Source organism: Nomascus leucogenys, chromosome 25, assembly GCF_006542625.1.
Source record: "Nomascus leucogenys isolate Asia chromosome 25, Asia_NLE_v1, whole genome shotgun sequence".
Taxonomy (NCBI): domain Eukaryota; kingdom Metazoa; phylum Chordata; class Mammalia; order Primates; family Hylobatidae; genus Nomascus; species Nomascus leucogenys.
Genome location: NC_044405.1, coordinates 16,813,988 through 16,827,463, shown reverse-complemented (window position 1 = coordinate 16,827,463; position 13,476 = coordinate 16,813,988). Strand labels below are relative to the sequence as shown.

The 13,476-nt window shown below is 43.0% G+C and overlaps 1 protein-coding gene across 4 annotated transcripts in view; it reads left to right on the top strand.

Annotated features, from left to right (window-relative positions):
• TIAM1 (TIAM Rac1 associated GEF 1) overlaps positions 1–13,476 on the top strand; it is a 443,928-nt gene that overhangs the window by 109,990 nt on the left and 320,462 nt on the right. The window lies entirely within an intron of this gene.

Here is a 13,476-nt window from a genome sequence, read left to right as displayed (position 1 = left end):
GAGGCAGGAGAATAGCTTGAATGTGGGAATTGGAGGTTGCAGTGCACTGAGGTTGTGCCACTGTACTCCACCCTGGGAGACAGAGCAAGACTCTGTCTCAAATAAATAAATAATTAAATAACTAAAATAAGAAACAAAACAAAAAGAACTATGACTGTTTTTTTGAGCACCTAGTATGTGTCTGGTATTGGGCTAATTCCTTAGTATCCATTGCTTCTTTCTCATCTCATAACAATCCTGGCCAGTCACGGTAGCTCGCATCTGTGATCCCAGCACTTTGGGAAACAGCAGTGTGAGGATCACTTGAGCCCAGGAGTTCAAGACCAGCCTGGGCAACATGGTGAAACCCCATCTTTACAAAAAATACAAAAATTAGCTGGATGTGGTGGTGTGTGCCTGTAGTCCCAGCTACTTGGAAGGCTGAGATGGGAGGATCACCTGAGCCTGGGAAGTTGAGGCTGCAGTGAGCCATGATGGCACCATGGCACTCCAGCCTGGGCGACAGAGTGACCCTGTCCCAGAAAAAAAAACAAAACAAGCCAATCCTGGCAGGTGGGCACTGTTATATTTGCTGTTGCAAATGGGGAAACTGAGGTTGGGAGAGGTCAAGTACCTAGGCCACAGGGACTTTCAGAAGTAGATGCCAGGGGACTTCACTTGGTAGAGCTGGACTTTCTGACCCAAAACCCATGCCTATAATTTGGGGATTTGCCATCCTGTCTTGTAGAGGTTCTGAGAGCTCCACAGTTCTGATTGTGGAGTCTTGAGTGACAGGGAAGTTGCAGAGTTGCAGCCTGAGGTCTGTGGTGGAGCTGGGAAGGAATATTTGCAAGACACTTCCATGCTCAGCACCTTCCTTGGGCTTCTCCAAGTTGCCAATCTCTGCTGCCTAGGCTCAAGCAATTCTCGTGCCTCAGCCTCCCGAGTAGCTGGGACTACAGGCACACAATACCACGCCCGGCTAATTCTTTCTTATTTTAATAGAGATGGGGTTTTTGCCATGTTGGCCAGGCTGTTCTCGAACTTCCGACCTCAGATGATCCACCCACCTCCACCTCTCAAAGTGCTGGGATTACAGGCATGAGCCACCGCGCCTGGCCTCCAAGTTGCACTTCTAATTTAGATTCTGTCCTCTAATCTTGGTCAATATAGATGTTTTAGGAGTCACCAGTGTTCCTCATGTGTTTTTATTGGGGCCTATTACACAATGAGTGCTGTGATGGTTAATTTTGTGTGTCAGCTTGACTGGGCCACAAGGTGCCCAGATATCTGGTCAGATATTCTGGTTGTTTCTATGAGGGTGTTTTTGGATGAGAAGAACCTTGAAATCAGTAGACTGAGTGAAAGAGATTGGCCTCGTCTCTCCTCCTCTCCTTTCAGTTGAAGGCCTGAATGGAACAAAACTCTGGCCCTACCCCTGAGTGAGGGGGAATTTCTCCTGCCTGACTGTCTTTGGAGCTGGCACATCACTTTTTTCCCTCCTGCTTTCAGCCTTGGACTGGAACTCCACCATTGCTCTCCTAGTTCTCCAGTTTGCCAGCTGCAGATCTTCAGATATGTTAACCTCCATAATCATATGAGCCAATTCCTTATGATAAATCCTTTATGCAGATATATACATGTGTGTTGTGCATATATGTACATATGTATAGATTCTGTCTATCATGAGAACCCTGACTAGTACAAGCACTCATCCCTGGTCACTGTCCACCTCCTCATTTCTCAGGCCGGCAGGCATCTGACCAACATTCCTGCAGATGCTTCAGGGAAACACATGAGCCACAGTCTCTTCACTTCCATTTGCTTTTGCTCCTCTTATCTCCGAACTCACAGCTCAGTTTTTAACACATTCAGACCATTCTCATATTCTTCCTCCTTTATTCTAGTTTATTGATCTTAAGAGAATTTCTTTCCTCTTTCTCTACTTTCTCCATTTTTCTTTCCTTTTTTCCTTCCCCTTGCTTTTCTTCCTTTTTTTAATTTTCTTGAGACAGAGTCTTGCTCTGTTGCCCAGGCTGGAGTGCAGTGGCATGAACACAGCTCACTGCAGGCTTGACCTCCTGTGCTCAAGCAGTCTTCCCACCTCAGCCTCCTGAGAGCTGGGACTACAGGTGCACACCACTACACCCTGCTAATTAAAAAAAAAATTTTTTCCCAGTTGCTAGCAGCTATAGTAAAATAAAGAAAGAAAAATTTTGTAGAGTTGGGGTTTCCCTTTGTTGGTTAGGCTGGTCTCGAACTCCTGGGCTCAAGTGATCCCCTTCCTCAGCCTCCTAGAGTGCTGGGATTACAGGTGTGAGCCACTGTGTCTGGCCTACTTTTCCATCTTTCTTATTATCCTACCGTATCCTGTCCTACTTTAAGGCCCATAATGGCCGTAATAATTGTGGTTCATAGTGGTAAGAATGATACTGATATCATTTGTCTTAACACAAAATCCCTGACAGTAAACAAAACCAATGGTTTTGCAAACCAGAATTTCCAAGAATGTCTCCAGCTTCCCTACTTTCTTCAAAGTAAATCTTTTCTTTAAGATGAATAAAGTATTTCTATTTGAACTTTACTGTTTTGCTTTTACTGCAAGATTTGCAACTTTTCTGTGCTTAGCATTTGTTTTCACTGAAGATGTGCAGCACATTGATAACATTTTGCACGAAAAGGCTCTGGTGGGTTGGCTGAGAGTGGCCCGGCTGCTGCTATGGTGCCTGCCACTGTGGCTAGAGGTCTTCCTTGTTCTATTTCCTGTTTGTGGTGAGTGATTATCTCCCATCGTTATGTCAGGGACATATGCTTTGTGTTTCTTTTCTGGTTTCTTTGCCTTCTCTACATCTTTCGTATTCATACTTCATCACTCTCCCTGGCCTTCTCTCAGTAGTGCCCATAAATGCTGACCTTGCAGTCCACCATGAAAGTGTGGTGTGTAAGTTTTCAGTGTGTAAAGTTTCACTGGAAGCTCAGTGTGTTCTCTGAAAGTGATCACCAGTGAATCTTAGCATGAGACAGATGGAATTATGCATGCTGCCTGCTGCCTGTGCCCCAGAATGGCTGGGTCATGAGGCATGATGTAGCCAGGACTTACATACCTATCTTAAGTAGAAAGCAACTAGAGCTTGCTTCTATTTTTCAGCTGCAGAAATTTCAGCCAATGGTAGGGTTAGTTAAAAAACAAACACAGTGGCGGGGCGAGGTGCCTCCCACCTATAATCCCAGAACTTTGGGAGGCCGAGGCAGGTGGATCACCTGAGGTTAGGAGTTTAAGACCAGCCTGGCCAACATGGTGAAACCCTGCCTCTACCCAAAATACAAAAATTAGCTGGGCGTGGTGGCGGGTGCCTGTAATCCCAGCTACTCAGGAGGCTGAGGCAGGAGAATAGTTTGAACCTGGAAGGCGGAGATTGCAGTGAGCTGAGATCATGGTACTGCACTCCAGCCTGGGCAACAATAGCAAAACTCCATCTCAAAAATAAAAAAATAAAAATAAAAACAAACAGAGTCCTCAAAAAACCAAAAGCAAAACCATGAAACCAACCTTCCCAAAACCCAAATGTTAAAATACAACCAACAAAACCCCAATCTCTCTTTTATCATCTCTCCTCCCCTCCTCCCCCTGGCTGTACTCATGTCCCTGAGTCAGAGAGGGCTGTTAAAATGTAATGGGTAGAGTCCGCTCCAGGAAACAATGGTGGATAGTCTTGAATAAACTCTTGAATTTTACAAGGATTAGGGATCTCCTGGGTCTCCTGATGAAGAGAACAGGTCTTTGGATACTGCCTGCAGTTTGAGTGCCTGAGATTTCTGCAGGGTAGGCAGTGAGAGGTGAGCATTTGGGGTGATAGAATTCCGTGCAATCACCAGTGAGCTGTGTCCCTATTAATTGGAATTATAGACGACATCCAGAATGGCAAGTGGGAATATAACATCTCCTGGATTTACTGGATTATTTTCCACAAAGTTTGGAACTTACATAAAGGAGTCTTTTGGAGTGGCCATTGCCCCTCTTTCAGCAAAACCAGAAGAAATGTCATACAGAAGAACCGTGGTTAAAGAAGAACCGTGGTTAAAGAACATTCTGAAAGACACACGTATTAAACAGAGTAAGGCTGGTCTTAGCATTACAGAAGGTTGAAGCCAGCAGGGGCACAATAATACAATGAGCCTAGATTCTTTATTTTTATAGATTTAAAAACAAAACCTGAGGCCTTGGAGTTTCCATGTCTTGCTCAAAGTCAAGATTCACTCATCATCATAGACTGTTTCTCACATTAGCCTGTGACATTTGATGTTGTATCTCATATGCTAGGAGACATTTCCCACAGAAACATTATCTACTTGTTACTGGGCATAAAATTGCCTGTAGCAAAAGCAGTAGTTGTCTTTGCATTCTGTTATTTCTTTCTTTCTTTTTTTTTTTTTTGAGATGTAATTTTGCTCTTGTTGCCGAGGCTGGAGTGCAATGGCACGATCTCAGCTCACTGCAACCTCCGCCTCCCAGGTTCAAGCAGTTCTCCTGCCTCAGCCTCCCAAGTAGTTGGGATTACAGGCATGTGTGACCACACACGGCTAATTTTGTATTTTTAGTATAAATGGGGTTTCACCATGTTGCTCAGGCTGGTCTCAAACTCCCGATCTCAGGTGTTCCACCCACCTCAGCCTCCCAAAGTGCTGGGATTACAGGCGAGAGCCACCGCACCTGGCCTGCATTCTCTTATTTCTTAGAAAAGTTTGCTGACTTTTTAAAAAAAATTGTCACATATTTAATGGCAGACTGCAGTTCTTTGGATATTGGATCATTATTTGCTGAGGTCCTGATAATTAGTCCAGTCTCATTTCCCTCAAGCTGACAAATTTTGCTTCATGCCTTATGGGGAATGTAAGTATGAAATTAATATTGTAGCAATTAGTCATCTATCCCTCATTTTTTTCTAGTAAATTCCCAGAGCACAAACATGAAATTCATCAGATCCAACCCCTTATGCTTAAAAACCATTGTGGCATTCTAGATATTTTACCCCTCCTTTGAAATAGAATGCAATAAGGAATTTAACAGAAACTTTCAGTAGAAATTTACTGATTTATTTTTAAATCAGGAAGCTGTATTTCTCAACAGCTGTTTTCTTGTGTGGTTGCAGGCTGACTCAGCGCCACGCTGTGAATGACAGAACAGCCAGTGCAAATTCTAAATTTTAGTGCCTCTACTTAAGAGTGCATTAAAGTTGTTTGATAACTGCTGCTGTAATTTCCGTGGGACAGCTTATCTTTAATGCTGTTCATATAAACACAGGTCTCACTGCTGGGAGCTACAGAGGTTAGAATTGATTTTCATGAAATTTTTTACTTAATGAAATGTCATCAATTTCTATCCTCCTGGATATTTTAATTTGAGACCAAAGAGGGTCTAAGGATGAACTGCAGCTTTGCTTTGGCTTTGAGAGGCTGCCTCCCATGAGGTTCAGCTTTTATGGAACATGTTCTAAATGACTTGAATGGAAGCCAGCTCTGTCTGATGTTTTATATTATGTAACCAGTCAGATTTATATTGCATACAATGAATTTCAAATTCCAGTTTTTAGGGATTTGCAGGAGGAATAGGGATACTCTGAGCTTATTTGAGAATGAAAACTTGGAAAACCACAATAGTTCAGGGCTCATTGTAGAAACTGTGGCTATAAAATATGATTCTTTTTGCCTCTAATAAATATCAGAAATTATATTTCAGAAGCTAAAAGAGATTCACCACTGATGGACCACAGGAGTCTGGTATCAGGGGATTTTATTCTAGTGGTGGTTGTGGGTCAGGTGAGACTTCTTACATGAGGGCATTTAAACTGGTCCTTGATGGTCAAGGAGGGCTTCAACAGGCAGATTTGCAAGGAAGGCAAGAGAGGCTAAAAAGCAGGAGAATGCATCAAAAGAATATTAACACTTAGCTCTGCATGATAACATTTAAAAAACCATGAAAATATCAGATCTTTCCTTAAAAGGAAAAGAATTATACCACTGACATAGCAGCATGGTCCATAGACTCTGAACCTAATTCTATAAAGCATTTTGGGTTATGGGCACATCTCTACTGTAATTGTCTTGTGGGAAGATGTTGCCTCCCCTACTTCCCATGCTTTTATAATATCTGGGGAGCTGGCCCTGATATGTCTGTTCATTATTTCTTGTCTGTTACTAGGGGGTTTAATTATTCCCAATGACCAAAGCAGCTGGAGAGTCCAACAGGCCTGGCCTTGTCCCACATTGGGCACTTTTGTAACCCATTCCTTTCCATCCTCTTTTCCCTTTGTTTTTTTTCAGAGTTAAAGTTGTAAAATGAAACTCCACAGTCCAAGGTTTCTACTTTTCAGGCAGATACACTTTCTGTGGAAATTGCTCCAAGGCAGTTCAAAGTTGCTTTCAATCCTGGGTAACATGTACGTAGGAGCCGTATTGCAATTTGGTATTTAATACACTAGTTCATTGAAACACTGGATCCAACCTGACCAATCCCTGGGGACTTCTTCAGGTCCTGGCCGTCTCATATTTGCATATGTGACCTGATGCACGGTCATTCTCCTTCCTCAGCTTATTTTTCTTTCTAAATCTTAATGAGCTTGTTAAAGACAGAATTCCAGACCCGTACCTTGACAATAATTCCCTCCTTGATGAAACTGTAGTCAGGCTCCTCTGAGCCCTCTTTTTGACTAGGCGGTGACCCTGGCCCCATCCTCTCTTTGGCCTATCCCTTCCAGTCTTAGCAAAGAATCCTGCTAGGTTATCCTCTCATTCTTGATATCTGACCACCCTTGATACTCTGATCAAGTTCCTCATTTTCCACCTTTGATGTGTAAGTCCTTGGCCTGTCTTTAGCAAGAATTCTGTTAGACCAGTTTTGCAAGATTGCAGGAATCTCCCAGCCGGGCGTGGTAGCTCACGCCTGTAATCCCAGCGCCTTGGGAGGCTGAGGCGGGTAGACAACTTGAAGTCAGACGTTCCATACCAGCCTGGCCAACATGGTGAAACCCTGTCTCCACTAAAAATACAAAAATTACCCAGGCATGGTGGCATGCACCTGTAGCCTCAGCTACTCAGGAGGCTGAGGTAGGAGAATCACTTGAGCCCAGGAGGCGGAGGTTGCAGTGAGCCAAGATCGTGCCACTGCACTCCAGCCTGGGCAACAGAGGGAGACTCCGTTTCAAAAAAAAAAAAAAAAAATCTCCCTACTCCTGATGTTACGTCTTAGTAATTGTCCATTGACTGACCCTCTCAGCTTCACTCCTTGGCTGTAAGTTCCCACTTGTCCTTGCTGTGTTTGGAGTTGAGCTTGATCTCTTTTCCCTGTTACAATACCCTTATTGTTTTATTTATATATATATATATGTAACAAATATATATATAAATATATATAACAAATATATAAATATATATAACAAATATATGTAAATATATAACATATATATATAAATATATATAACAAATATATAAATATATATATAACAAATATATAAATATATATAACAAATATATAAATATATATATAACAAATATATATATACATTTGTTTGTTTGTTTTGAGATAGGGTCTCATTTCATTGCCCAGGCTGGAGTGCAAAGGCACTGTCTCAGCTCACTGTAATTCCCACCTCTTGAGCTCAAATGATCCTCCCACCTCAGCCTCCTGAGCAGCTGAGACTCCAGACATGTGCCACCCTGCCTGGCTAATTTTTGTATTTTTTTTTTGTAAAGATGGGGTTTCACCATGCTGCCCAGGCTAGTCTCGAACTCCTGGGCTCAAGTGATCCACCCACCTTGGCCTCCCAAAGTGCTGGGATTACAGGCACGAGCCACCATGCTCAGCAATAGTTTTGAATCAAGTCTTCATTACTCTTTTAATGTGTCAGTTTTTTTCTTCAGTGACCTCCAGATCTTACTTGCTATATCTAAGACAGGAAGCCTGTATATTAGGTACGGAAGGCTCACTCCTGGAACAAGTGCTGGGATTACAGCCACGAGCCACCATGCTCAGCAATAGTTTTGAATTAAGTCTTCATTATTCTTTTAATGTGTCAATTTTTTTCTTCAGTGACCTCCAGATCTTACTTGCTATATCTAAGACAGGAAGCCTGTATGTTAGGTAGGGAAGGCTCACTCCTGGAACAAAGTCTGAAATTACAGTGGCTTAACCCAACAAAAGGTTATTTCTTGTCCACATAAAAGTTCTTTACCAAATGGTGATTCCAGGACCCAGGCTCCTTCCATATTGTGGCTCTGCCATCGCCAACTTGTACCTTCCAACGTTGCCATATTCCTGGGACTCAAGTCCTAGAAGGGGAAAGAGCTTGCAGGTTTGTGAGAGGGAAAGACACATCTTTCCCACTCACATTCCTTATTGGCTAGAGTCAAGCCATGCAGCCACATTTAAGAAGGAATGAGTTTGTTGAATACCAACACATGAATCTGCATTTTAAACAAGTGTCACATGTGATTCTTAGGCAGGGGGATGCTTGGGCCACACCTTGGTAAATGCTGTTTATAATATTTGCTAAGTTCCTTCCAACCCTAATGGGCCATGATTCTGTTGTGCTGTGACTTTTCACATGGAAAAAGGCAAGCATTTCCCTCTAAGATGAAAAGAGAAATTGAACCAGTAAAATCACAATGGATTCTTCCCATATCCTGAGTTCATAAAAGCATGGTGACCTGTTAAGACCAGCTGATTAAATAGGCACCATAATCATCTTGCTGTGACTCTTCTGCTCTGGGAACCCACTGAGATATTACCTTATGTGTTTCCTTCCATGGTGGGGTGCTGGGAACTAGAATGGGGAACACAGAAAATGTAAATGCTTGTTTTCCTCTGCAACTAATTAAAGTGGACAGTTTACCACTTCATTTGTCTTTTTTTGTTTTTTTTTTGAAACGGAGTCTCCCTCTGTCACCAGGCTGGAGTGCAATGGCACGATCTCGGCTCACTGCAACCTCTGCCTCCCTGGTTCAAGTGATTCTCCCACCTCAGCCTCCCCAGTAGCTGGGATTACAGGCACACGCCACCACACCCAGCTAATTTTTGTATTTTTAGTAGAGACGGGGTTTCACCATGTTGGCCAGAATGGTCTCGATGCTCTGACCTCGTGATCTGCCCGCCTCAGCCTCCCAAAGTGCTGGGATTACAGGCATGAGCCACTGTGCCCAGCCATTTGTCTTTCAATCCATTGGAAATCTAAAGGTTTTCTTAACCTATTCTGCTAAGAATCACTGATCTGGGACCAGGACAACCCTGATAGCATCTGTATTAACTTGGTCATTTGTGTTGTGACTTTTTTTTAAAGGCCAAGAATTTAGGTTTATTTTGTGTCAGGAATTAGGCTATAATCAGATATGTGGGGCTTGGGGATTGGGGGAGTCAGCAGTGTGGTGATCAGATTTTCTTAATTCCACTAAGGACTAGGTAAGAAGAAATATTTGGACCTGCATGAGATGTAGTTTGAGCACACTGAAATTATAAGGGAAGCTAGATTGTGAATACAGCCTTTGAGTGAGACTTTTTCTGAGTTTCTCATTTCTTAACACCTTGCCAGCTAAGCTTCTGGCAAATATGACACAAGCTGTTGGATGCTTTCTCGATTGAATATGGTTCTGACATCACACAATACTAGCTAACATTTGTAGAATACTTACTGCATATGGCTTTTGTTATTCTCTTATTTCTTCATCCTAACAACACTAGGAGGTATGAGTACTATTTTATCCCTGTTTTACCAAACGAGGGAAACTGAGACACAGAGAGGTTAGGTAACTGCAAGGTTACATTGCTGGTGATCAAGACCCTATTGACAATCGGAAGCATCAGCCATCCATGGTTTTGTTCCATCTCAGTCTGGTTTGTTCTACACTAGCCGTTATATTCTTAGACAACCAGTGGTTCTTCGAGAGAGCCCTCCCTCTTTTTTAAACATAGATTACATGGTTCAGCAGAAAGTGGTTCTATTTCCTTTCATGATAATTATGGTTTCTGGGTTAGCACTCAGTGCTGCCAACTTTTTGAGGATGTGGGTAAAGTAAGTTCTATTTCTTACCAGCGTTTGATGGCGTACAGCGTGCTTGGATAGAATAGGAAGCTTATACATATTAATGACTGGTCAACTGTAGTTTCTTCCGGGGATCATTTCGTAGGATGTTACAATCAAATGCATGTTAAAGAATACAATACTGTATGGGCGTGGTGGCTCATGCCTGTAATGCTAGCACTTTGGGAGGCCAGTGCGGGTGAATCACTTGAGGTCAGGAGTTCAAGACCAGCCTGGCCAACATGGTGAAACACTGTCTCTACTAAAAACACAAAAATTAGATGGGTGTGGTGGTGCATGCCTGTGATCCCAGCTACCCGGGAGGCTGAGGCACAAGAGTCGCTTGAACCCAGGAAACGGAGGTTGCAGTGAGCCGAGATCATGCCACTGCACTCCGGCCTGGGTGACAGAGTAAGATGCCATCTCAAACAAACAGACAAACAAAAACAAAGAATACAATGCTTTTAAGGTTTCTGTTATTCTTCTGTGGGTTCAAGGGAAGATGGCATTGGGTCTGGGTCTCTTGGGGCCAAGTCTAGTTTTAATCACTGTTGCCACCCCCTGTTCCTGTTTAGCTGCCTCTGGTGAGGTGGTGGGGACGGCAGGCTGCCCTTCCCCAACCTGTGGCAGACATCCCCAATCAACGGTAGCACTTTCCCCCGCATGATATCAGGTAATCGCTACCAAGTGATTATAGTCAGCGTGTTAATGTAATTGAAACTGAATTCTCACAGCTCTAGTGGATCTCATCCTTGCCTTTATTATCAAATAAGTAAATGATCAATTTAGATTATTGTTTCTCAACTGGGGATGAAACTGCCTTCTAGGAGACAGACAGTTGGCAATGTCTAGAGTTGGTTTTGGCTGTCATAATGGGGTTGTTGTGGGTTGCTACTGGCATCCCAGTGGATGGAGGCCAGGGATGCTGCTAAACATCCTACAATGCACAGAACTTCTCTCTTTCCCTGTGACAATGAATTATTCAGCCCAAAATGTCAATAGCACTGAGACTGAGACTTTTGACCTTTGGAGGGTTTCTTAACAGGTAATTGGTAGTAAGAAGTGGGATACAAAAGAGGACTTGGGGGAGAGAGCAGGACACATGCAAGAAAAAGAGGGAAAAGGGTTACATCATAACAGGTTAGCTTATGGTACGTTTGTGCACAGATCTTTTCATTCTCTCCAGTGCCCTATTTGACAAACACAGCACAGAGTGTCAGCTCATGGAAAAGATCACAAATATGCTGGGTGCAGTGGCTCACACTTGTAATCCCATCACTTTGGGAGGCTGAGGTGGGTGGGTCACTTGAGGGCAGGAGTTCGAGACCAGCCTGTCCAACATGGCGAAACCCTGTCTCTACTATAAATACAAAAATTAGCTGGGCATGGTGGCAGGCACCTGTAATCCCAGCTACTTGGGAGGCTGAGACAGGAGAATCACTTGAACCTGGAAGGCGGAGGTTGTGGTGGGCCCATATCATGCCACTGCACTCCAGTCTGGGCAACACAGTGAGACTCTGTCTCAAAAAAAAAAAAAAAAAAAGATCACAAATATGCAATTACATATGTGCGGCCTAGTAACATGGTCACGTCTTGGGACCTTTTGTTGTCTTGTGCTTAAGGGGTTAGTTAGTAAAAAGTAGTTGATGAGGGTAGCTGCTCCATTCATGAATTCCTGCACCATCATCTTGGAAAGGTTAACCTCTTACTAAGAAAGCAAGCTGAGATAATTTTGTGAATGTTCAACTACCAGAGATGATCTCACTGTCCAAAAAGAAAGAAATGGTTAAGTAAGTTATGGAATATCCATATGTATTAGTCTGTTCTCACACTGCTATAAAGAAATATCTGAAATTTGGTAATTTATAAAGAGAAGAGGTTTAATGGGCTTATGGTGCTCCAGGCTATACTGGAAGCATGGCTGGGGGATCTCGGGAAACTTACTTTCATGGCAGAAGGTGAAGCGGGCAACTCTTACATGGCCAGAGCAGGTGGAAGAGAGAGAGGGTGGAGGTGCTGTACACTTTCAAACAACCAGATCTTGTGAGAACTCACTCACTATCATGAGAACAACAAGGGGGATGTCCACCCTCATGATCCAGTCACCTCCCACCAGACCCTTTCTCCAACATTGGGGATTATACTTCAACATGAGATTTGGGTGGGAACACAAATCCAAACCATACCACCTTATTATGTAGTTGCTTTTTTTTTTTTTTTTTTTGAGACAGGGTCTCTGTCACCAAGGGTAGAGTGCAGTGACACAATCATGGTTCACTCCAACCTCAACCTCCCAGGGTCAATTGATCCTCCTACCTCAGCCTCCCTGAGTAGCTGGGATTACAGGTGCCTGCCACCATGTCCAGCTAATTTTTGTACTTTCAGTAGAGACGGGTTTCACCATGTTGCACAGGCTGGTTTTGAACTGGGCTGAAGCAATCCTTAGGATTACAAGTGTGCACCAGTGTGCCCAGCCATAATATTTTAGTGACATGGGAGTATGTTTAAGATATTGGATATAAAATAAATTAGATCAATAACTATGTATAATATAGCTTAACTTTGATATATTTACATTAAAAATAGACTGGAAACCTATAGTCTGAACAGTGGAGAACTATTTTCTCCATAATGTGATATTTTACTAAATTTTTTCTTTTACAAAGACATTACTTTTGAGATGAGAAAAAAGTAAATATTGCGGAATTTGCTACAGTGGTGAAGTTTTTATATTGTATCGTTTTTTATTTTTATTTTTATTGTTGAGATGGAGTCTCACTGTGTCACCCAGGCTGGAGTACAGTGGAGTGATCTCAGCTCACTGCAACCTCCACCTCCTGGGTTCAAGCGATTTTCCTGTGTCAGCCTCCCGAGTAGCTGGGATCACAGGCATGCACCACCACATGCAGCTAATTTTTGTATTTTTAGTAAAGATGGGGTTTCACCATGTTGGCTAGGCTGGTCTCAAAACTCCTAACCTCAGACGATCTGCCTGCATTGGCCTGCCAAAGTGCTGGGATTACAGGTGTGAGCCACTGCTCCTGGCCTATATTTTTTAAAATTAATTAATTAATTAATTAATTTTTATTTGAGACCGAGTCTCGCTCTGTCACCCAGGGTGGAGTACAGTGGTGTGATCTCCATTTCGGCTCACTGCAACCTCTGCCTCCCAGGTTCAAGCAATTCTTGTGCCTCAGTCTCCTGAGTAGCTGGGATTACAGGCATGTGCCACCAAGCCTGGGTAATTTTTGTACTTTTAGTTGAGATGGGGTTTCACCATATTGGCCAGGTTGGTCTCAAACTGCTGACTGCCTGCCTCAGTCTCCCAAAGTGCTGAGATTACAGGCATGAGCCACCGCACCTGGCTCTGGCGTATACTTTGGATAAATAAATTTATCTTTTGGGAACAAGAGTCCTTTGCTTATTA